At 44.7% G+C, this 26471-nt stretch overlaps 1 long non-coding RNA gene across 1 annotated transcript in view; it reads left to right on the top strand.

Annotated features, from left to right (window-relative positions):
• The window catches only part of LOC144891704 (uncharacterized), a 1032708-nt gene that overhangs the window by 504939 nt on the left and 501298 nt on the right, over positions 1-26471 (top strand). The gene's annotated exons all lie outside the window — the stretch shown is intronic.

The raw sequence follows: 26471 nt of genomic DNA, 5'->3' as shown, positions 1-26471 counted from the left end.
AAAAGAGCTTGAGAAACTTGAAGAACTACCGCCCAGTGTCTCTGCTGTGTGTGGATTATAAGGTCATGGCTAAAATGTTGTCACTCCGTCTCGGACAAGTACTGACAAAATTAGTCATCCCTGACCAATCATATAGTCCAGGAGCCCAGTAGGTTTATTCAAGTGAAAAGCGCCGGACCGTTTGACCTCATGGGCTGATGGGGTCATCCACCGACATCACAAAAATGTATTGCTGCCGGGGCTTTCCCGTGGCTTTCCCGTGGCTTTCCCCCCTAAATCACTCAGAGACGCCATTACCGAAAAACCTATTTTTCTCAATATCTGGAGAACTATGCATGATAATATCACGAATAAGGTGGCTATACCGATGTTTACATGGTTAATCATTACACTGACACCCGCATTATTGCTAGAAAATGTATAGTTTACCGTGTAAATGTTTAGTTTACCCACTCAGTTAGCAACGCCATTGCGGAAAAACCCATTTTCATTAATATCTGAAAAACAATGCATGATAATATCACAAATATATACCCGTGTTTTTATGGTGAAATATTACAATGCCAGTTCTAGTGCTTGAAAATGTGGAGTTTACCCTGAAAGTTTCCTACTGTAGTCATACCATCTCTGTCTTTTGTTACAATGTGGCAAGTAATGCATTGGTCTCTGTCCTTTTTTGTTATTTACAGATCATGGCAAATGACGCCCCCGTTTGTATAATTTGCAAAGAAAGAGGAGAAAGAAACGTGCCCTGAAGTATTTCAATTCCAGCAACTGGGAAACAGCCAAAAATGCTGCTACACGGCGAAAGGCACTTCAAAGTGACAAGTTTTCGAACACCTCGGAAGAGATCAGAACAGCTGAGGGGCCCAGAAGGCAAATATTACCACTCAGTTTGCCTCAGTCGATTCTGTGCTGTTAAGAGAGGAGCACCTCCAAGCCAGAACCATCTGAACCACCTCAGCAGACCACTCGTTCAAGCTCTGATCATCCTTCTACCAGCACGAGAGGCGTCCTTGGACAGGAATGTATTTTTTGTGGACAGAAGAGGAAGAGGAAGTTGCAGAAAAATGAACCCCTCAGCCAATGTTTGCACTTGATCTGCATCACATTCTTAGCTACCCGGTTACTGAAGTACCACTTTCTCTTGCCTATAGCGATGGAACTCCCCTGAAGAAGGACAAGGCATCTCTCACAAAGAAATTTGAAAGCAGACAGGAAGTGTTTCTCGATGACACCAGTCTTCCCCCAATAACAGCCACAGTGATTGATGGCGGTATTATCCTTCATGAAACCGTGCTGCAGCACAGCAATTTCACATATGCAACCATGGCAAAGGATCTTTTGGAAAAAGTATGTTTGTATCTTTGGGAGCAAATCCATTTAGTGCTCGAAAAGTACCAGTCACCATCAATCAAAGATACCGAGCAAAACCTGCGTCGTTCAACTACTCCTCAATCATTCATCATTACTGGACCTGACCAGGCTCAGCGACAGAGTGGCATAGAGTTACTCAAAAGTGGATCATTCATGGAAGAGTTTGCCCGGTTTGTAATGGAGGAATGGAAGAAGCTCCAATATGGTTCAATTCTTGGAAGAAAAACACTGTTTCACATGGTGGTGTGTGTATGGAGATGAAGAACAATGAGGATGATGTGCTGCAAATAGAGGAACCGAATCACCTCCAATGTCGACTTGAATAAGCTGACACACACATTGCCTTTCATGCAAACAACATTTCCACTGGTAACATTGTAGTAAGGTCCACTGATACGGACGTCTTCATCATTCTGCTTGGGCTTTCTGGAAGGTCGGAAGGGATCAACATCATCATGGACTATGGATCTGGCAACCACCGAAGGTACATTGATGTCACTAAACTAGCTGCCATTCTTGAGAAGAAACAGACTGATATCACTGAAGCACTAATCGGCCTTCATGCCTTGTCTGGTTGTGATTTCACATCGCGTGTCTACAGAAAGGGCAAAGTGAAGCCCTTCCAGCGGATGGAGTCAGATGCAGCTCATGTGATGGCATTGCGATCTCTAACAGCTGAGGAGGTAGACGTCCAAGCTGTTACATCCTTTGTTTGCGTGCTGTATGGCTTCAAAACCTCTGACATTAATGAAGCCAGATACAAGGCATTCATGCGAATGGGTGGTGGTGACGAAAAGGAGCCCCTTGCCAGAATAAAGAAGATAAACTACGCCTCTCTTCCCTCGTGCGCCAAGACACTTGGTAATCATATGAAAAGGGCACACTATGTGGCAAGAATCTGGAAGAGTGCTGATCAGACAGATCCAACTGGTGGGGCGAGTCCGACAGACTATGGATGGAAGTTGTCTCAAAACTGCTTTGAACCAGACTGGTATCCAGGAAGTTCAGTTCCAGAGTCACTCACATGCCCACATGAGGATGACGGATGGCGTGGAAGATAATTCAGTAGATGAGGAAGAGTCAGATAATGCTTGGAGTGAGGACAGTGATTAGAGTGACGAAAGTGATAGAGAAGACTTGTAATGCCAAGAGGACATCAAGTTAATTATGTGAACTGCACATTTTCAAGTTTTCCATATATCGTTGTTCAGTAATGGCGTCGCTTAATGAGCGGGTGGGCTACACATTTGCCTAGTTAAAGTCAACGGTTACTTGCTCGCGCCCTTTCCCTTTGAGAGAGGAATAAGACAAGGATGTCCTCTGTCCGGCCAATTATATTCCCTATGTATCGAACCCTTCCTTTGTTTGATGAGAAGAAGACTAACTGGCATTGTGGTGCCACACAACAGGGTCAACCTCAAACTTTCTGCATATGCAGATGACGTTTTCGTATTTGCCAGTAATGCAAGGGATATGCAAGTAGTTTATGATTGTCAGCAGGTCTATTCAGCAGCATCTTCTGCTACAATCAATTGGAGGAAAAGCTCTGGGCTTCTAATTGGACAAATGCAGATAAAGGAGTTACCAACTCTTTTTCAGAAATTGACCTGGAGTCGCAATGAGCTCAAATATTTGGGGGTGCACTTGTCCACTTCCCATGGGTCCTCACCACTCATTAACTGGAACACATTAGGGGACAAGATTGAAGCAAAGTTGAGAGACTGGAGTGGACTACTAAAAGTCCTGTCTCTGAGGGGAAAAACACTCATTATTAAACAGTTTATAATTCCGAAGTTGGTATTCAGGCTCTCTTGCATAAGCACTCCAGAGGAGTTTCTGGTTAAGATGCAGAGGAAGTTATTGGACTACTTTTGGAATGGTAAACACTGGGTTTCCTTGGGCATTCTGAGCTTGCCTTTGGCAGAAGGTGGACAGTCCTTTCCCTGCCTTCGAAGCCACTACCACGCATCCAGGCTGAAGACCATTCAACGCTACCTACATGTGAACCCTACACCGCAATGGTGCTCACTGGCATCATACTTCTTCAGCAAAATGCTCAATCTTGGGTACAAAAGGAATCTTTTTATCGTTACATCTCGGAGCCTGTCTAGTGAGTGCTACATTGTCTCTTTTTTATCAAGAAATGCTGAAGGCTTGGCATGTAGTCGACATACAAAGAACAGTTCCTTATCCAAGCAAGGACCTGTTAGAAGAACCGCTCATTCTCAACCCTCTTCTACAGGGCCCAACTCTGGCTTCCTTTTCAGTAAGACGGAACCTCTTAACTGGTAGCATATCCACAGTGGGAGACCTTCTGAACGATGGGAAGAGAAATCTTCTTTTACCGAAGGAACTCGCAGCGAAAATGGGCCTAAGGACAATTAGGATCCCCTCCAGGATACTTGAAGAGGTGAAAAGCTCCTTGCCTCCCGATTGTCTGGAATATCTGGAAAATCTTAGAGGGTGATGGAACTGGACAGATGCCCATCGGTAACTCCATGGATTTTAAAATCAGACCACGATGTTGCAAGCTCTCTCAGCCAATACCTGCAAACAATATGAGTAAGACACCTGGCACAGTGGGAATGTCGTTCTGTGGGCTATCAAGGAAAAATATATACCTGCTAGTGATCCACTCACTCCATTATATAGCTCTTGCAACCCAACTAGATACTCCCTGGCGTGAGATTCTTCCACTTCCTTCGACTGTTCATCCACGTTGGGATTCACTCTATCTCTACCCAACGCCAAGAATGATGGCAGACTTAAGTTGGAGGTTGCTACATGGTGCACTGAGCTCTGGATCTATGATGCAGCATTTCACTAACTTCCCAGAGGAATGCTGCTTTTGTGGTGAAAGGGAAACTATATTTCACATATACCTACAATGCCACCGTCTTGAACCAGTTTTTGTCCCCCGTCGCACTGCGGAGCGAAAGGGGGACTATGGTTTTCCCCTCCGTCCGTGCGTGCATGCGTGCGAACGTGCGTCCGTGCATGCGGGCGTACGCGAAGGACCGAATTCTAATTTGGTGTGTGGGTGCAACCCACGTGAAAATCCAAGATGGCCGCCACCATGTATGTCTGACGCCATGTATGTCTGAACCTTGTGAGCGGAATATCTTGAAAAATAAGCGAAGTACCAACTTCTAATCTGGTGTGTGGGTGTATCTAGGCATAAGGAAGAACGCTATTGAAAATTGGGTCGCCACGTCAAAATCCAAGATGGCAGCCACCATATATATGTCTGAACCTTGTGAGCGAAATACAGACTTGGCATTTAATATGGAATATTTTTTTTGTGGGGGTGAACTTACTTTTCAAGATGTCTTAGAACCAAAAGTTCATTGGAATTATGTTGAAATTATTCTAGATTTTGTTAATGTGACCTTTAAAAGAAACAAAAACCACATTTGACATTTCGAAACAAATAAATTGATCCTTGAAAGTGATGTAAACTGATATCGAACTCAATTCATGGACAGTACTGTGTTAAGCTTCTGTACGTTTTCCAGAAGTATCTCTTTATTTTGCACATTAGCCAATTTTTTTTTTAACAAAAACAAAAGTTAAATTACGACTGGGATGACGGACAGTAAAATTACAGTTCAGTACTTCGTGTAACCCCCACGAGCATTCAGGAGAGCACGTACACGTTGAGGCATGCTGTTCACGAGATTTGCCAAGGTTTGGACAGGAATCGCTTGCCATGCAGTGACAATAGCCTGTTGCAATTCACGCACAGAGGTCGGCTGCTAGTCCAAGTGGTCGATTTGACGCGTTAATTCTGCCCACAGGTTCTCTATCGGATTCATATCCGGGGACATGGCAGGCCACTCCATATGCTCTACACCACGGTCAGCAATAAAGTGTTGGATCATGCGAGCACGATGAGGCCGTGCATTGTCATCTTAGAAGACAAAGTTTCCTCGAAAGGCTGCATGAGCAAATGGAAGCAATGTTTCTTCCAGAATGGCCCTGTACTTGAACTGGTTCAGGTTTCCATTCAGAACAACCTGGTCAGTTTTGCCCCCTGCATGAAAAGCAGCCCAAACGGTCACCCCACCACCTCCAGCGTGGACTCTTGGCACTATACAATCTTTGTTGGAGGCTTCATGCACTTGTCTGCGCACTCGGACGCGGGCATCTTGACGATAGACCAGAAATCTAGACTCGTCACTGAAGATCACGTGATTCCAGTGTCCTGGCTGCCATTGACGGTGCTCTCTGGCCCACTGCAATCGGCGCTGGCGGTGTTGTCTGGTCAGGCGTGGCTTTCTCAGGGGACGCCTGGCACGATAACCTGCTTGAACCAGTCGTTGGTTGACTAGCCTTCTGGATACAGGCACATTTGTCAGTTGCTGCCACTCAGCCCTAATCCGATTAGCTGACTTGGTACGGCCATTGCGGACTTACCGGTGCCGCTGGCGATTATCCCTCCTTGTGGTTCTGCGGGGAAGTCCTGGTCTCGGTATTGGAGTAGGGACACCCCTCTGAGCATTTCGTTTCAGGATCTTTGACACCTGACCTTGAGTGATGCCATACTGCCGAGCAATAGCACGCTGTTTCATGCCGTAATTTCGTAAAGCCACCACTCCATGACAAACAGCATTGTCGAGTTGACGGACCATCTCCAGAGGAAGCGGCAATAACTTTTGGAGACGTGCAGCAGTTGTTTTCCACTAATACAGAACGCAACAACCCTTGTATACCCGACTGTGAAGCCAATCATCAAATGCACCTGTCCGTACATTTTGCCACGCCACCTGTGATATAATCCTGTTGTTGACTTCTTGCTGCGACAGACAATCAGTGACATGGTTCTTTTAACAAATAAATCACCAAAGTGTATAGACCATGGGCCAAGCAGTGGAAATACTTCTAGTTTATCATTTTCGTGACCCACATCTGGTAACCACGTGAATTTTTGTCTGATGGGAGATAAAAAATCATTGAACAAGAATTCACCACTCGGCAAGTCTATTGGCCTAATGTAACCCAAAAGATAATAATCAGACTGTTGACTCATGGAAATACAGCCCTATTATAATATTCACAATGTCTGAGTCCAATCTGGGGGCCAAATAACAGGCTTCTCTGCTACCCTCTCATCCAGAACTTACACGTATATCTGTGTCACAACAGAGTAGCTAAATGGAATGAAGCTACAGCAGCAGGTTAACAGTGTGAAGTTGTGAACACTACACATCTTCATCTTCTGTGTCGGAGTCTTCATCTAAAGATTCTCCAGCCACTGGATTTTGGCAATCAGTGCACTTGCACAGATTAGTACATGGTACATTATGCTGCCGGCAAGAACATCTTCCCTTGTTTTTACCAGTTGGCATCTGGCAGTTTGTCTTTTTGCAAGTGCAGTACGTCAGTTCAAGCAAACTGCTAGGAGCAGGGGGTTGTTCAACCCAGACAACATCTAGACCTCCATCTTCCACTTTCCATCCATGTCCATGTGGGCTTGGAATGTCTGGGGTCTGCTCCAGACAGAGATGATGTACTGCAGCCTGGTAATTTGCTCTCTTTATGTGCTGTCTCAGTGAGTCCTGTGTTGGTGGAAGACGAGCTTCTGACTTAATCAGCATGAGGAACATGTTGTGCCGTGCTTTATTAACACTGTCGCATTCTTGTCCATACAACTGGCAAACAAATCTCTCAAGTCCAGAAAAAACATCCTCGCTCACTGTGAATGATCTCCCTAACTGTTGGAATGTGGCCTTGAACTGTGCACTCTCTGCCATTAACTTGTATGCTTTTGCTTTGGGCTTGCCATGGAAACTGCTAACAGAGTCACATCCAGTGAAACAATGGAATGAAATAAGTGCATTGCAAACATCTTCCCCGAGGTAGGTATTTATGGCAGACAAGCTCAGAGTCCTCCTGTTGTTGCCCCTTCCTGTATGGAATAACAACTTAATTCCTATCTCTTTTGCTCTCGCTACTCCTATGATAAAGGCATCAGTATCCGGGCTCTTCATCACAACTGGATTAGAGGCACTTTCTGATGAAGTACCAGGATAATTTGTGGCTGCATACTGGGCATGAAGCAACAAGCGAGTGTCCGCTTCTTCATGGTTGCATCTCAAGCCTTGCACTTCATTCACAACCAGCACTCCATGGTCATCTTCCAGTTCATGACATTCTTCATCATGAGTCACAAAAATGTGGACCTCCTTGAGGACAGAACTTGGTCTGCTGCTCCAAGTTTTAAAGAAAAATCGTATTAGTTCTGCCTTGTTTTCACTGCCAGCAAGAAACTTTTTCCACTGCTGAGGCACCCGTTGGTCTTCCCCATAGATTTTTGTCATCAGACTTCCACTTGATCCTCTTTGTCCCCTCTCAGCATTTTTGATGCTCATGTTTCTGTACGTGTCTACCACAAAGTGTATAGATTCACTTCTTACGCTCCTTGCAAGATCAACAAGTTGTTTCAAGACATGATCAGCCAGTTGACCAAATGTAGATGGTATACTCATCTGCTGAAGTTCTTGCATCATGGCCATAGCATCTATAATCCAGATGCTTCCTGAGGGGATCTCCGTGACTGGAGTTGGCTGAACTTGGGATTCAATATAGTGTAGTAAAGATGATTTCGTTGTCTTGTTCAGTGAACCATCTTGGTGTGCTAGAGAAAGTGGGAGAGGGCCCAAGTTGAAGGTAAGCATGTTTTCAATGTCTAGTTTCCTGACATTTGCAATGATAAGAAGTCGCTGGAAAAGATTTCTGTCTGCCTGCAGTGATACTTGTTTACCTTGCGCTTTGGTGTGAACTACCTTGTTCATTGACTTGAAAGTCTTTGTCTTTGATTTCTTTATTGGAGCAAATATATCTTGGGTGCCTTGCAGTCTCTCTTTGCAGTATGTTACAAGTTCTTCATCACCTTTCTCCCATGCCTTGATGTAGCATTCAGCAACATCTTTTGATGCAACCACCCCAGATGCAAGAATGCAGTAGGTGATCATGAGACCCATCGAAGGGATTGATTATTGCATCAATCACACTCATCACTCTGCAAATATCTTCTTCATCTCTCTTGATGCGAGACGGCTGCAAGTCTTTCCGACCCTGTGTTATTTCGTCTTTACCTGCCATCTCTCCACACTTCTTTGATATGGCAGCCCGTTCTCGTTGAGAGAGAATCCATCGCGAGACGGCTCCTTTCTGTGTAATGAAACCAATCATTCCGCCTTTGGTCTTTGTGTCCCGATTACAGGTTAGTTCTATTGTTTGGTCGCATGCAGTCTGAGAAAATCCATGGCCATCTTGATGCTGGACAGAGAATCGGCCTTTGACAAACTCTTCATGGACAGCAGGGTGTAAGGCAGGTAGTTCACACATCTCGAGCCAGTACGCTGGTAGGTAACGGGAATAATTGATGTGGTCATAGGCAAAAAGCCAAGGAAGAAATGACCGAATGGATGATAGGTGCAGGTCCCAATTTCCTTCTCTGGTAGCTCTGATGAAGAGCATCAACACCTGCACCATCTCGATGTACGAGGACCACACTACAAAAGTTGGACTCTTTTGGCACTGTTCCCCGATGAAGTTGAGGTAGAGTGTCATGCATTGCCTGTAATCATCTGACTGCACACACTCTAGGAAAGCTGATCCTGGGAAAGATGTGTGCAGTCTCATCAGAACTTCCGACACTTGATCCCTGTCATGATCACCGAGCGAATCCATGAAGCACTGCCAGCGAGTCCGTTCCATCGCTTCTACCAGGCACTTGTGCATACGTAAACTTCTGTTATAGTGGTGGCCATTCATGGCACCATTCAGAGAACCTTGAGCCACAAGCCCAGATTCAATTACTAAGTTCTCTAGGCCAGCATCCCTGAATCTTTTTCCTATGCATGCTAGCATTGCAAGGGAAGAGTGGAAAGCTCCAAGACGAAGAACTAATCTCTTTGAAAATCTTTCATTGCTCCATCTGATCTGTTGCGCCTTGGAGTAGATGGCTTGAACGAAAACTGCCACTATCTCTTGCTGCTTAAGTGTGTCTGCTATTTGAAGACTTGTGTCAAGAATAGTGTACACAGTGTCATATTCCGTGGGACTTGCATCAATAATTGGCAAATAGCCTATTGTCGAGACACTTGGAACTTCATTTTGCAGCAAGGTGTTGCATCCAGTCCACCCAGGAAAGATCTTGTCAGATACTTCGGCCATTTTCATCAGTCTCAATGCCAAATCCAAGTCCCTTGCAGATTGTTGGACTGGACGGTGATTTTCTTCCATCAGAGAAACATCAACTCCATATGGCTCAGGACCAGCACGTTTGTTTCCAAAGTACTTATTTATGTTGGATTCTGGGGGTTGAATTGATCTCTCTCGAGTTCTTGGTAAAGGTATGGGTTGTGGAGACTGTATATCAGTACACAGTGATGTGGAAGGCCATTGCAGTAGGATACCGTTTGTGTTGTGCGTAGTACCTTTACCAGACAGGGTTTCTTCACCGAAGTCATTATTGTCCCAGACAACAGTGGTAAATGAAGACTGAGTACCTGCAGGAAGAATGTTAACACCCAGGGCAAGCTGCCTCTTTGCAAGAGCCGTGTCATGTTCTAAAGTGACTGAATTGGACACACTGTGGCCTAGTCCATTTAGGATTCCTATCAACTTGGCCGAGCCCGTGATGTGTCTTACGGACATTGCCAAAAACGTGTGCTTCGGAAGAAGCATCCTTCCTTTTGATCTTATGTACATTAGATCCTGCGCCACAGCAAGCAGACGTCGTTGCGATTCATCAGGGACTGAAACCTTTTCAGACTCATTTACATCCTCACTTACCCCAGTGCTCCATGCTAGAAAATTGTACAACTTGGTAGGGATGAGCTCATTTATCTTATCTACTGACATATCATTGGCTAATGGAGGCCATACTGTATTTGCTTGCACATTACTCATGGATGCCTTCAATTCTTGAGCAGCATGGAATAGTTCCCTTAAAGGTTGTGCTATTCTACATGTTTGGTCTGGGAGAATTGATTCACTGCTCTCGCTGTCCTCACTAGTCACATCTTCAACAACATCTTCTACCACCTCCTCAACATCAAGTGTTTCAACAAATACTATGTCACTCTCACTTTGACGTGATGGCTTGCAAAAGCAGAGAACAGGATATGATCTCCTAAGCCTTGTCTTCAGACGACCAGATTTGAATGAAGAGGCATCAATGCTTTCCACATGTTGCACCTCTTTAATGAATAATCTGTTTAACTTAGTAAGTCGCAGAATCTCTTTTCCTTTGATTATCCTCTCCTCAACCACTTTACTACAAAAACTCTGGTATGATTTCTCATACAATTGCTGTGAACTCTCTGCTTTTGTCTGAGATTTATGAACTACTTTAGTATACCTTAGGTAACATGACTTGTGGTACTTTGCTTCCATTGCGACAAGGTCTTTATCCCTAATATCTAAGAGCAACCTTTGATCTTGTTTCATCATTGCAGCATTTAATAATTGTCCCCCACTCATGGTTTCACAATTCATTAATTTCTCAACCTTTCTCTTCCCTGTTCCCGAGTCCTTCACATACTGGTTGGTTCTGCAGATGACACATCGTACTGGCAACACATGCTCACGTCCTGCAACAGATGGTGTCGCTTTATCAATTGAGGAGCGAAGACATCTCTTGGGTGGTTCTTCATCTAGCGAGTCTTCAACTTCTGGAATAACAGCCAGTCTTGATGTGCTCGTTGCAGCCTCTCAAAATTACACAAAATTAAATTCATCATTACGAATATGTACATACATACCAATATATGATTTGCAAGATGTGATTTTTTTTTTTCCTGTACTAATTTGTGAAATAATCAATTACAATTGATATAACCTATTGAATTATAAATTAGAAATATCTATCAAAAAATTAAGCAAATTTAGGTAAATGATTTTTGGTTACAAAATTACTAAGCCAAGATAGGTCGATCAATGAAAGGCAATAAACTTGATTTTGGAAATTACAATATCAACTCATAATTACCCTTTTACGTGAGTATAACTATTTTCAATAGGATTTGGTTCTTGGTTTTCCACTTAAAACACAATTGCAAATTTTTTTTTTTTTTTTGTAGATGAGAAAACAAAAGTAAAGTTGGTATATTTTACCTTTTTGCCTTTTATTCCTCCGAATGGCCCGGTTGATCTCAGTAATATTGCAAAAATGGCGGTAGCATTCAGCATGATATCCTGGAGTGCCTCGTTTTCTCCTGAGGTTAGAAAAAATACAGGTAAATTAATTTTTTTAAATATCTATTACTATGAGCATCGTCCTAAAGGTGAGGAAGTATGTAGAAAATATAAAATTTATTCATCTCAAGAACAGTGTAGAGGTGAAATTTCCCGTCTGTCTGATTTCCCGTCTGTCCGAATCACCTGATCACGGAGGTTTTCAAATTTCAACAGTCCGAGCCACGGAAAGCTTTCTAAATTCTAGACTTAAGTTAGAGTCTGAACTTAGATCTAGACTACCCTATTACTAGAATTAAAGTTAGATCTAACAAAAAGTTAGTCAAGATCTAGGTACTTACCTCCCACTTCTTTCATCATCATCGTCGACATGCCGCGGCTGTTTTGCCGGTGCCTCTGCCGCTGATACACAGTCCCAGCCATAGCGGTCTGCGTTGTGTGCTACTTTACTTTCGGGCGTGTTTTCGATTTCCTTCCAGAGATTAGCACATTCTTTGAATTTTTTGAAGGATTTCTCGGCAAGAGGAATAACCCTGCTGTGCGTTGCAATGACGTGCATACAGCAAAATCCAGATGATGTCCCTTCTGAATCATCGGCAGATGCACCACTGTCATCAGCATCCGAAGACGACATGAGCGTCGCCATGTTTGCTAGAGTCGCTTCTTTGAAACGCGTTATCTGATTGGCTGTTGCTTATGGGATAGTCCGATGCGTTTATGAAAGGACAACTATGACTGGATAATTTTAGCGAGGTCCTTGTCGAAATTATTGAGGTTTTTTTCCACTTTTTAAAATAATGGTGGAGTTCTGAGATTGCCGAGTTATATGGTATGCTTTTAAACATGTTTTTGGACAATAATATTTCAACATTGATTAGTTACTCGATGTGGGTCACGAAAGTTAAGAATTCTGACCGACGGCCCACGATCTAGTAAAAGAAACTCACCAGATTGATATACTGAGTTAAGAAAGTTAACCCAAGTCAAGAAAAAAATAATATTCCATATTAAATGCCAAGTCTGTATACAACAACAACAACAACAACATGCATTTTAAGGCCATTTTCCCTGCTAGAGCGGGGGTTAGCCTTGCGGTCCCCATGACAATCTTCTCCATTTTGCCCTATTTTCTGCATCTCTCCTTGTTAACCGCCTTGCCCGCATTTCTTCTTCCACCATCTTTAGCCAAGTCTTTCTCGGTCTTCCCCGTCCTCTACTTCCTTCTACATCAATTTCCATCACTCTTCTCAACCAGTCACTTTCATCCTTCCTCAACACATGACCAAACCATCTCAGCCTGTTCCTCTTCACAGCATCAATCACAGGCAATATTCCCATCATCTTTCGCAATTCATCATTTTTCTTCCTCTCTCTCAACGATACTCCGCACATCCATCGAACCATTCGCATTTCCACCCTTTCCAGCCTTCGTTGCTGCTCTACGTTCATTACCCATGTCTCGCTCCCATAAATCATAACACTTCTCACACATGCAGCATACACCTTTCCCTTCAGCTTCAGCGACACTCTCCTCCTCATCAGCACGCCACTCAGTTCCCGAAACTTCTTCCATGCACATCTCACTCGAGCAACCGTTGCCGAGTCTGATCCACCTTCTCCATTCAGCATGTCTCCGAGATAGCAAAATGTTTTCACACCTTCCAGCTTCACGCCGTCTCCAAGATCCAACTCAACATTTCCTCCATCTGCAGCTCCCTCTGTGCACACCTTACATTTGAATGTAGCTGCCACACTGGTAAATGACCCTCTCAGACCACTACATTTTTGATGAACCCACTCAGCGCACATTGTACATTGAATGGAGTTCACTCCGACACCCTTCCTGCACACAGCACACGGCCACTTCCCAGTTCTTTCCACCTCACCACATGCTTTACCACTTGCCATCACCTTCGTCTTTCCGATATTCACCTTCAGACCTTTTGTCTCCATACATTCCTTCCACTTGTTCATCTTTTCCTTCAGTCCATCCATACTTTCCGCAATCAACACCAGATCATCTGCATACAACAACTCCCACGGTAAACCCTCCTTTACGTTCTGAGCCAGCACCTCCATCACAGCTACAAATAGTAGTGGACTTAGTACCGACCCCTGATGCACTCCCACCTTCACCTCAAACTCACCACTGTTCCCATTCTTCGTCCTTACAGCTGTGCGCGCTCTTTTGTACATTGCCATCACTACTCTGATCAACCATTCCTCCACTCCTAACTTCCTCAATGCCCATGTCAATACTTTGCGTGGAACCCTATCGAATGCTTTCTCCAGATCAACAAACCCCAAAAACCACCTCTTCCTCTTCTCCATGTACTTCTCCTGCAACTGCCTCACAATGTAAAGCGCATCTGTCGTTCCTCTTCCTGGCATAAATCCAAACTGCATTTCGTCGATCTTCACTTTCTTCCTTATCCTCCTCTCCAACACCCTTTCCAATACCTTCATTCCATGCTCCAATAACTTTATCGCTCGGTACGAGCCACACTCCAGAGGGTCACCTTTCCCCTTGTATAGAGGGACGAGGGTGCTCAGTTCCCAGTCCACTGGAATGCGGCCTTCTTTCACCACCAGATTACAGATCTCTGTCATTCTCTTCACACCCCAACTTCCTGCTGCCTTCAACATATCTCCCACAACTCCCGTCGGCCCTCCCGCTTTTCCACTCTTCATTGCTTTTATAGCTTCCTCAACTTCCTTCTCAGTTATCGTCTCTGCCGGTCCTAAAACTGGGTTACTCTCTATGTTGCCATCCCATTCATTCTCTGTATTCAACAGCATTTCCATATATCTTTTCCATCTTCTTTTAATTCCCTCTGGGTCGACAACGATTTGTCCCACTTCATCCTTCAAGCAACTCACCCCCATCATATCACACCTCTCTTTCGCTATGTGCTTTGCAATCCTGAATACTGCTTTCTGACCCTCTTCCGAATCCAAGTGTTCTCCGAACATTTTCCTACATGCCTCCTGCGCCTTTGCTACCTCTTCCTTTGCAGCCTTCCTGGATGCCTTATAACTTTCATGCTCTGCTGTTTCTGCTCCCGTACCCTTCGCCTTCTGCCACTCCTTGAACTTCTTCCTCTTCTCATCAATCCTCTTTCCAACTTCATCATCCCACCACCATGTTTCCGAGTGCCTCGGTGGTCCTTTTGTCCATCCACATACCTCACCAACGGCTCCCAACAGACTAGCTTTCATTGACATCCAACCACTTTCAAGCTCAACCACATCATCCTCTACCCTACTCAGCCTCTCTTTTAATGCCTCCCTTACTGTCACCTCTTTCAACCTCCACACCTTCATTCTTGGTTGGTACTTCACCCGCCGAGCTCTCCTCGCACCTTTCACCCTTATGTCGCAGACAACCAAGTGGTGCTGTGAAACAGCCTCCTCCCCCGGGATCACCTTTGTGTCCCGGAGGTGCCCCCTATCTCGCCTGCGCACCATCAGGTAGTCAACGGTTGTCGTCGACCCACCTGACGTGTATGTATCAAGCTTATTATCCTCTTTCTGGAACTGAGTATTACAAATCAACAAATCAGCAAACTCCAAAATCCTTTCACCTTCTCCATTTCTCACACCATATCCGTAACCCCCATGAACTCCCTCAAAACCATCCATACTCCTTCCCACATGTCCATTCAGGTCTCCTCCCACCACAACAACTTCCTCGTCTTTCCCGCTTTCCATCAGCTTCTCTATCGCACACCAGAACTTGTCCTTCTCTTCATTGCTTCGACCAACCTGCGGAGCATATCCCGAGATGACGTTCACCAAGAGCTTTCCAATCATCATTTTCACCATCATCAACCTATCACTCACTCTAGTCACACTCACCACACTGTCCACAAACTCCTCAGAAAACAGGACACCAACACCATTCACGCCCTCCGGGCACCCTTGCCACACAAACTTGTATTTCTGTCCCTGCCTACCCTTCACCATTCTCGCACCACTTCCCTTCCATCTCGTCTCTTGCACACAACATATGTCCACTCTTCTTCTGACCAATACTTCCACCACTTCTCCTGATCTCCCTGTCATTGCACACAACATATGTGTATGTAACACATATGTGTATGTAAGATACAGGGGGCGGGGCACACGGCACCCAGCTCTGCTCACCAAACTCTCCTCCTATGGTATCCATGGAAATCTCCATGCATGGCTTGCGGATTTCCTCTCTGGTCGTAGTCAACGTGTGGCCCTGAATGGATTTCTCTCATCTCCCCTTCCTGTTCAGGCTGGAGTTCCCCAAGGCAGTGTGCTGGGCCCTGTGCTTTTTCTGGTCTTTATCAATGATCTCTCCGACTCTGGAAAATCCTCTCTATCTCTTTGCTGATGACTCCACTCTCTGCCGTTCCATTCCTCTTCCCTCAGATCGGCAGTCTGCAGCCTCCTCACTCTCTGAAGACCTGGACAAAATCACAGACTGGTCAAACAAGTGGAACATGTCTTTCAATCCTGACAAATCTCACACTCTTACTATGTCTCTCCGAAAAGATCGACTGGACAACCCTCCCATCTACTTTCTCAACAATCCTCTCCAAGAAGTTCTGTCGCTCAAGCTTTTGGGTCTCACTATCTGCCATGATCTTTCTTGGGAAAACCACATTTCCAAGCTGGCCTCCAAAGCCAGTCGCCGACTGGGCATCCTCCGTCGTGCGAAGTCCTTTCTAGGCATACCTGAGCTCCTCACCACATACAAGGCTTTCATCCGCAGCTCAATGGAATACTGTTCTCCCCTATGGGCTGGTGCTCCTGCCTCACACCTGGCTCGCCTTCACGCTGTTGAATCCAAAGCTTTCAGAATCATTGGAATCTCCCGCGATGAAGCTATCTCTGAGGGCCTTTCACTCACTCACCGCAGGCAGGTAGGTGGTCTTTCTGTCTTCTACCGACTCCTCTCCGGCCTTGCTCCCCCAGCTCTCTCTGTGCTCTGTCCCCCAAATATTCCTACAGGTCGCACAAGATCTGCCAGCAACTCTTTTATGGTTAAACTGCCAAAATCTAGGCTCTCTGCTCACCTTCACTCTTTCATTCTCTTTTCTCCCGCCTCTGGAACAAACTCCCACACTCACTTCAATCACACTGCTCCCTCCAGGTCTTTAAAACAGCTGTTCACCACCATCTCTTATCTTCCCCCATCCAAAACCTTGATCTTTTCTACCCCCATTAATTCACCCCAGATCCACCTTGTTTGAAAATCCAACTTCTTTCCTGGAAGTCCTGGCAGTGTCCATATGTTTTATACCTCTCCCACCCCCCCCCCCCCCTTCCCATGCCTCCCCCCCAAAGCCCTCTCCCTCCCACAGTTCTCTCCATGTCTCCATGTCTCTTGGTCCCTGCTCTCAAATGTTGTGTTTGTGTCCTTCCCCCTCTCTCCCCATCTTGTCTACCGCTCCCGATGTTATTTGTTTTGTGTGTCTGTTTGTCTTTCTGTGTGATTAATGTTCGCTCTTTCACGAGCCTCGATCTTGTATACAAAAAATAATAATAATAATAATAATAATAAATTGTCCCGACATTCCGTGTCCCAAACATCAGAAACCGATCTCCACTTCGGGCTGCACCCTGCCCATATGTAGTTGTAATTGTCATGGTTCTCTTTTTGAGGCAATGTTTTTTTTATGGCCGGATGCCCTTCCTGACGCCAACCCTCTTAGTCGTCTCTTACGACACGCAGGGATACGGTGTACCTATTCTGACCAGGGTACACACTGGGAAACGTTTAAAACATGGAAATTCGGGGGGGGGGGGGGCGTCAGCATCACGGCTGCGGTTTAAACATATTCCAACAATATCCAAACAGAACCATGAAAACCATGAAAAACAATCTGGGAAAAGTCTCGAAGCGAGAACGTGGATTTGAGAAAGAAGGAGCAGAGGCGGAAGAAAAACGAGATACAGGGGGTGGGGCACAAGTCGAGACCAGGAGAAGAGCGAACAAACGTGTCCGGGAGGAGAGAAAGAATCAATATAGAAATCTTTGTCTAGGGAGGTGAGGTGAGGGGGAGAAAATAAAATAAAAGAAACAAGCAATACAGCGAAGGAAAGAACCCAAATCGACAAAACACCGACGGGGGGAGGGAAGCCCCAAGTTACCAGGCCGCGCACGAGGTACGACCCAGAAAACGATTAACTACACACAAGTTTGTACGAATTACAAACCAATACCAACCAGAAACGCACAATAACACGTACACAGCAAAATAACCAGTGGAAATTTGACAAAGACAAGAATGGGAAAACACTTAAACTTCGATGCCATGGAGAGCTCGAAGCACGCTTCACTCGCCCGAGGAACCGGAAGCTCGAACTACGACTACTACCACCACCATTATTACTACTACCACCACCATTATTACTACTACCACCATAACTACTACTACCACCATTATTACTACTACCACCATTATTACAACTAGGACGTGCCCGTACGTGGGTGCCCGTTCCTTGCCAAAAAAAAAAAAAAAAATGTCTTCGCCCATGCATGCATGGGCGTGCCCATGGGCCCATGGGCGTGCCCGTAAGTGCGTGATGTGACCGTACAATGAATGTATCGTCCCGACACCGCAGCTCGGATGGCGCTGCAGTTAATCGGGCCTGTATCGGCAGAGTTATTATAAACGTGTACTACAATCGATCGTACCTTACAGCGTCTGCTCGCCACGTTCACGTCGTCACTATGACTATCCGTAAGTCCGGAAGTGACGTCCTCATTTGACTGTCCGGAAGGTCGCATATCGCAGTTACGATGAATCGCAAATTAGTTTTAATTAGTTTTAAAACATAGTTTAACGCCAACATAGCGCCAACATAGTTTGCCAATGGAAATAAATGAATACGCTCTCAAATGTGCCGTCCGAGGCAGAGTCTGTTCGCCACGTTCGGCACACGTGATAGCTCGCTGCTCGCTGATTGGTTGAATCGTTTTTTGGACATAGCTCGGTAACTACTTCTCCGATTAATATGAAACCTTGAAAAGGCACATCCTCGGGTCCCCAGCAATATACCTGGCAAGTTTCAAGTATATCGGACCCGTGGTTGTCGAGAAACAGCGGTCACAGACAAACAGACATACACACAGACATACACACAGACATACACACAGACATACAGAGATTACTGGAATTATAGATAGATGACCACCATTACTACTACTACCACCATTACTACTACTACCACCATTACTACTACTACTACTACTACCACCACCATTATTACTACTACCACCATTACTACTACCACTACCACCACAACTACTTCTCGATTAACAGTCCCATGTTTTCACCTATTCTTATGCGGCAGGTAGCGGGAGTGTATGTGGGGGGATTGGGAATGCCTTGGACTTGTGTGTTTCATGGAACCGGTAGGCTCGGCCTGACGTTCAACTGAAGGTGGCAGGAATTTGTGATTACCCCGCACAAACGAAGTGAAAAGCGGGTTTAAGCAAGTGGGTCATGTCTGTCCTATCAGTTTATGATTGTCAGTTTATGATCGAGAAACACCCTCATTAAATTGAATGTTAAAATTTTCAATATGAATCGGAACAGCAATAGGAAGACAAGTCTTTCATTTTCCTGTATCTTGGCTCAGAATTCGTCCCAACCACACATTCTCAGAGATGAGTGAAATATTTTTTTTTTTACTCTGGCTGCCTGCCTGGCAGTCAAAAAGGTTGAAAAACATTCCAAACAGGAAACTTACTGTTTTTAAGGACGTTATAAATAAAACAAACTGGATTTTTTGTATCCTCGAGTAGACCAGAAAATCACAATACAGAATCGCATTTCATCAAAATCATCCGTCCACAACTTTTTTGAGATATCCTACTATGTATCGTTGTTGGCCCCATCTCCCAATGGTGAAGAATCACTTCAAAAATTCTACCAGCCGGATCCGGATCTTCATTAAAATGGAATCGATTCTTTCTTGTCACACACACAACCTGTCCAAGTTTCGTCCAAATCCATATATAACCTTTTGAGATATCCTGATATATGTTGGTTTTAGCCCGATTACTCAATGGTGAAGAATAACTTTAAAAAATAAATAATTCTCATATCGGAATCCATATCCAGATCTTCACCAAAATCGGATCGATTCGTCCATGTTACACACACATACATACACAACCTGTCCACCAAGGTTTGTCCAAATTCGTCCACAACCTTTTGAAATACCCTGCTATATCTCCCAATGGTGAAGAATCACTTAAAAAATTCTACAAGCCGGATCCGAATCCGGATCTTTTTTTTTTTTTGTATACAGAGTCGAGGCTCGTGAAAGGGCTAACATTTATCAAACAAACAAGTAAACAAAGTATTTCAAAAGGGGAGCGGTCGACAAGATGGGGAGAGAAGGGGAGGAAGCACACAAACACAACATTTGAGGGCAGGGACATCGGGAGATGTTTTTCGAGGGAGAGGGCCTGGGGGGAGGCAGGATAGGTATAAAACGCAAGGACACCAAGGACTTCCAGGAAAGAAGTCAAAAGTCACCTCAAAAAAGTGGATTTGGGGTGAAATTAGCGGGGGTAGAAAAGATCAAGGTTTTGGATTGGGGAAGATAAGAGATGGTGGTGAACAGCCGTTTTAAAGACCTGGAGGGAGGAGTGGGATTGAAGAGAGTGAGGGAGTTTGTTCCAGAGGCGGGAGAAAACAGGAATGAAGGAGTGAAGGTGAGCAGAGAGTCTTGATTTTGGCAGTTTAACCATAAGAGGGTTGCAGGCAGATCTTGTGCGACCTGCAGGTCTGCAGAGAGTGAGGAGGCTGCAGACTGCCGATCTGAGGGATGAGGAATGGAGCGGCAGAGAGTGGAGTCATCAGCAAAGAGATAGAGAGGATTTTCAAGAGAGTCAGAGAGATCATTGATGAAGACCAGAAAAAGCACAGGGCCCAGAACACTGCCTTGGGGAACTCCAGCCTGAACAGGAAGAGGAGATGAGAGAAACCCATTCAGGGCCACACGTTGACTACGACTAGAGAGGAAGTCCGCCAGCCATGGGTGGAGATTTCCATGGATACCAAAAGAGGAGAGTTTGGTGAGCAGAGCGGGCTGCCAGACCATATCGAAGGCACGTGATATGTCGAGGGAGACAGCTCTAATTTCCTGTTTGGCATTGAGGACCTCCATCCATTGTTGAGACAGCAGCAGCAGCATGTCCAGAGTAGAGTGACCTGGTCTGAAACCAAATTGATGATCAGAGATCAAGCCATTGGAGAAGAGGAAAGATTTCATATCCGAAGCAATGATGGATTCCATGACTTTGCTGATAATTGGGAGAAGGCTGAATGGTGTGTAGTTGCTAGGATCTGTTTTTGCACCTTTTTGTGCAAAGCGGTGATGTTGGCTGATTTCCAAGCAGATGGCAGTTGACCTTGAGCAAAAGAGAGGGTGAAGAGAACAGAGAGAGGGAGTGAAAGAGCGGAAGAACAGGATTTTAGGACCCGTGGGCTGATGCCGTCAGGTCCAGTTGCAGAATCAGAGTCGAGGGTTGACAGAAACTTTTCCACCTTGTCAGGAGGAAAGGACACGGAGTACAGGAGCAGCTGGGTACGACTGGGTATGGTGGGTACAGAGAGGGATGGATTTGGGACACAAGATTTAGAGGCAAACACAGAGTTGAGGCATTCAGCTTTTTCACGTGCGGAGTCAGCTGTGTAGCCGTTTGAGGTAAGGGAGGGGATGGAGGGGGAACAAACACCAGAAAGAGATTTGACCAGACGCCACCAGGATTTGGAAGAGGGAGACAGATAAGAGTTTCGTCTTGAGAACGGAGAGATATTGTTTCCTGGCTCTCCTGAGGGTGGACACACACTTGTTTCGGGCTTTGTGAAAGGAAATGAGATTTCCTTCCGTTGGATTTGCTTTCCAGGAGACGAAGGCAAGTTGTTTCTGGTAGAGTCCCTTTATACAGAGAGTAACGACAACTGAGAATACGCCGACATTTTGGGGCCAATTGTGCGGAACCACTGAACCGGCGCATGCACAGTGCACTATGAGCTATGCGTGTATAATGCAATGCACCACTGCACAAACACGGGGCGGGTTAGGGAGTACGGTGAATGTTTTTATTTATTTATTTTATTGTATCGAGATGTCGGTCTATGAGTATTAGCTCCATTATGTTCCAGATTGCCTATAATGGGATATTAGTTTGTCTGAAAAAATGAGCGGTTCATGAGAAGTGACAAAATGTGTGATTTATGAATCCTCATTATCGCGATGTTGGCAATAATAACTTGGGTTACTCACGATGCCTGGAGAGAATTTGAACATACTATGTGACAAGGTAGTCTTGTAACTTAAAATAATCTTTAACCTCTTCGATTAAGAGGATAGGAAAAGCGGGGTGGGGGGGGGGGGGGCATTAAAACACACGTGTGTTTTGTCTGAAAGAAATGAATTTAATGTAAACATTATCAAACTGTAACAAATTTAATGCGTTTTCAGAGCCAATAAACTCAAACATACACACAAACATCAACACATTAAAACACACATGCACACACACGGGATAAACACACACACACACACACACACACACACACACACACACACACACACACACACACACACACACACACACAGGCTCTCGGTCAATGCACACATACTGTAAATTAACCTTTTCAGCTTTCTTTTCATCAGTTAACCACATTCAGCAACAGATCCAGGTACAATCAGAATAAATGAAACGTAGTCCAGCTGTCAAAATTGCAATATGTGATGATTTTTTTTTTTTAGCATTTATCTCTACCATTTTGAAGAACGATACAAATTAGAGGTCTTGTGAGGGTTGAGACCCCAATATGAATAGCAACTTCCTGCTTTTTATCTTTACAATCATTAAAACTTTCATTGCATTATGTGGAATTTTTTGAGAACTTTTGTGTTCCCCTGAAAAAAAAGAAATGGCAAGACCAAATACAGGGTAAGTGGATATGCTACATGGGCAAGCTATTTCTTAAGATGCATGCACGAATACACAATAATGCCAAACAGAGACTTCTTTTTTTTGTCCAGCCCTGTTGAATTTACAACATACCCATTCATAACCATTCTCTAGAAATGATTCCTAATACTAGCTATTATCAACTGTTGGCATATTGTGAACTGAACGTTCTTTTTCTAAATAGAAATATAGAAAATACAGTACAATGTACTGTCAAGCAAAGTATCCAATGTTTCCAAACAAAAAAATTAACGGTTTTCACTATGATACAATGACAGCTATTGACTACTTGTTGCGGGAATTACTTGTAGTCTCTATAAGGTGAAAGTTAAATAATTCACTTTACTTTCTGAACAGGACTGAACAGTAACTTGACCTACCTCGCAAAGCTTTGAAGACGAAGCCGGCTTCCAGCCCACACGGCTGACTTTATTCTCCCATATTTTACGTCGATTGGGATCTGAAGGGAATCTGTACATCTTGAAACCCTCGTCATGTCTATTTGTGCATCCAAATGCACAACAACCCGGCATTTTCAGTGAACGAAGGCTTCCGTAGGTAGTCGAATCGATTGTACTTGCATAACACGCGAACGCGAGAAGTTAAGCGAACGCGAATTTGGCTCCAAAATGGCTCCCTGAGTCACGTGACCGTATTTTTCCGGATCGTCATGTCGTTATTCTCTGTATAAAGGGAATTCTCTGTATTCTTTGTATAAAGTTTCTGGGCAACAGCCTCACCACAAGATTCCGTGTACCATGGACGGGAGGAAGGGTATGACAACTGAAGACGAGATGGGATAAATCTGTGCATGAGAGAGAGCAATTTACTTTGGAAGAATTCCCAGGATGAGTTGATGTCAGAGGTGGTAGAGATGGGAGACCAGTCCAGATGATTGATGGCTGCTTGAAGACCGTGCCAGTTGGCCTGAGTGAAATGCCAGACTCGTCGACGCTGAGCAGGCTCCCTGAGAATGGTCAGAGAGATGTCCACTTTAACAAGCACATGATCAGATGATCCGATTGGAGCAGAAGAAGAGCAGCAGACATTTTCAGGTAAGTTAGTCATAACCAAGTCCAGAAGAGAAGATGCTCCGTTGACTGAGATCCGGGTCGGGAAATTGACAGATTGTGTCAGTCCCAGTGAGTCACAGAAGTCCTTTGCTGAGGAGCCATGGCTGGTGAGAGAGGTACCCACACCCAGCCAACTGGCATGGTGACAATTAAAATCACCACATATGAGGAAGAGAGAGTTGGGATGGGTAGATAGAAGTTGGTCCATATTTTCAGACAGCGAGATGTAGATGGAGTCATCACTGTTTGGTTGACGGTACAACACACATATGAACAAGAGGTGGGAGCGAAGGGGAAGCTGTAGCCAGAGGTATTCATGGGGGTGAGGTGGAGAGAGTGCAGTGCAGGGCGAGTGAGGAAGAGAGTTTTTGATAAAGATAGCAACCCCACCTCCAGGACGAGGCTCAGGTCTATCATACCGGAGGAGGGAGTAACCTGGGAGAGATACTAAGGAATCAGAGACATCATGAAGGAGGAAAGTTTCTGTTAAGCAGATCACGTCTGGTTTGACAGAAGCAACCTGTATGGAGAGATCAGTTAAGTTTGAACGAAGGCCCGGATGTTTGAGGTCCATACCGTTAATGAAGAGGAAGGGGGAGCATCGGATACAGAACAGGGGGGAGGAGGGGTAGGGTAAGATGTGGAAGAGGTAGGGAGAGCTGTTGAAGGTGTGTCAGAGATTTCAGAATAGCTCGGAGAAAGGGAAGGATGGGGCGGACAAAAGGTTTGATGGTGATTGGGTGAGGCACAGTGAGGTGTTATTTGAGGAGGGGGAAGAGCGAGGCAGAAGGTTGGGGGAGATGGAGGTGAGAGTTGGAAGGGGGAAGAAGCGGGGAGGACGCTTTGAGGAGGGGGAGTGAGAGGGGGGAAATTGAGAAGAAATGAGGGTGGGGAGATTTGAAGGGGAGGGGCGAGGGGGGAGTTTAGGAGGGAAGGGACAAGGGGAGGGATTTGAAAGGGATGGGATATGGGGGAGATTTGGAGGGGAGGGGCGAGGGGGAGTCTTGGAGGGGAGGGGTGAGGGGGTCGTTTAGGAGGGAGGGGGCAAGGGGGGAGATTTGAAAGGGATGGGTGATGGGGAGGATTTGGAGGGGAGGGGTGATGGGGAAGATTTGGAGGGGAGGGGTTATGGGGAAGATTTGGAGGGGAGGGGTGAGATTTGGTTTTAGAAAGTGTACGATTAATGGGAAACAAACATTTATTGCAAAATGAGTTTCTTGTGACCTTCGAGTCAAAAATACGTTTAAGGACGCTGGATGGAGGATGGAGTGCAGGAGAGTTTAGGGAATGTAGAAAAAAGGCACTATAAGAGACGGAATTTTTTTTTGGGATGAATAGATTTGGTGAGCAAGTCGAAAGCAGCCTTTTAAAGAAGAAGAAGAAAAAGGTGTTATAATATACGACGGAATACAGAACTTGAGGGGAAAGTGTAAACATTGTAAGGTTAATAACAGTGAAAACTATCTGGGGAAATGGGGGAGAAACACGTGGTCGAAGAACGAACGAAAGAATAAGAATGAATCAACGAATGAGTACAAAGAATAAGAACAGAGAAGGAAATGTTTTTTTTAGTTTTTTTGTTTTTTTTTAGTTGATTTTAAACAAGGAAGTAGGCTACGGGGTGAAAAGACTGGGAAAAGCAGAGAACGAAAGTTATTGGAGCACAAACGACGGACTGCTGAGAGGAAAACAAAGCCTCAAGGTTGTACACTGTACAAGGCCTCAAAAGACATGACACAAATTAACACGATTTTCTATGCAGGTATGAAAGATTTGCACCGAAAATCTTCCTCGGGACACAATATATGTACACACACCATAAAATAAATACAGTTATAACGAAAATACAAATGGGAACAATTACTTAACTTCGATGGAGAGCGTGGAGAGCTGCGAATAAACGAAACCTCGCCGGCAAGACCGGAAGCGGAAGTGAATCTTCACCAAAATCTAATCATTTCGTCCTTGTCACATATGCTACATCTTTGCCAAATTTCGTCTGAATCCGTCCACAACTTTTTGAGATATATTGTCCACAAACAAACGGACAAATAAACAGACAGACAGACAGCGGTGAAAACATAACCTCAATCTACCTTTGATGGCAGAGGTAACAACAGGCACGGATAACTAATGCAATGTGTTATATAAAGTGATGCAATAGACATTGGGGAAAACGGCGGTAAAACCCGGAATTTATTTATTTATATGCCTTCATACCTCTTTAAGCCTTTATTTAAATTGAATAATTGCTGTGAGGTGGTTTGATTTGTTTTTGTTTTCTGGGGGGATGTTATTCCAGTCTCTTATATGATATTAGGTGTGTAACTTAAGGTATGCCTCAGGGCGACAATGGAAAGGCACAAAGTGATTGGTGTTTCCTCTCCTGGAGCAGACTGCTTGATTGACATCTGGTGGTGTATCAACGGCAACATTATGGTGTACTTCCTCGTAGAATAGTATGAGCCTACTTGGCAGTCGTCGATGTTGCAATGAAGGCAATTTCAAGGAGTTCTGTACGTGCTGCACATCTTTGTACCATTTCCAGTTTATTGACAAAGTTGGCTCGGTCCGGATTCCAAACTGATGCTGCATACTCGAGCTTGGGAAGAACCAATGCCTGGTATGCAGCTTTCTTACCTTTGTGTCACATTTGGTTAGGTTTCTCTTTATGAAACCCAGGATTTTGTTTGCATCATTCACAACCGGAGGAGGGAGTCATTTAATCATAAAAAATAATGAATAGTCATTTAATCTAGAATTGCATAAGTTTATTTTTGATTAGATGGATTTTGTTTGGGGGAAATTATACAATATGGAAGGGCAAGAAGTACAGA

This window comes from Myxine glutinosa, chromosome 4 (genome assembly GCF_964187855.1).
Source record: "Myxine glutinosa chromosome 4, kmMyxGlut1.1, whole genome shotgun sequence".
Taxonomy (NCBI): domain Eukaryota; kingdom Metazoa; phylum Chordata; class Myxini; order Myxiniformes; family Myxinidae; genus Myxine; species Myxine glutinosa.
Note: the sequence above shows the minus strand (reverse complement) of the source record. Positions and strands in the feature narration are given on the sequence as shown.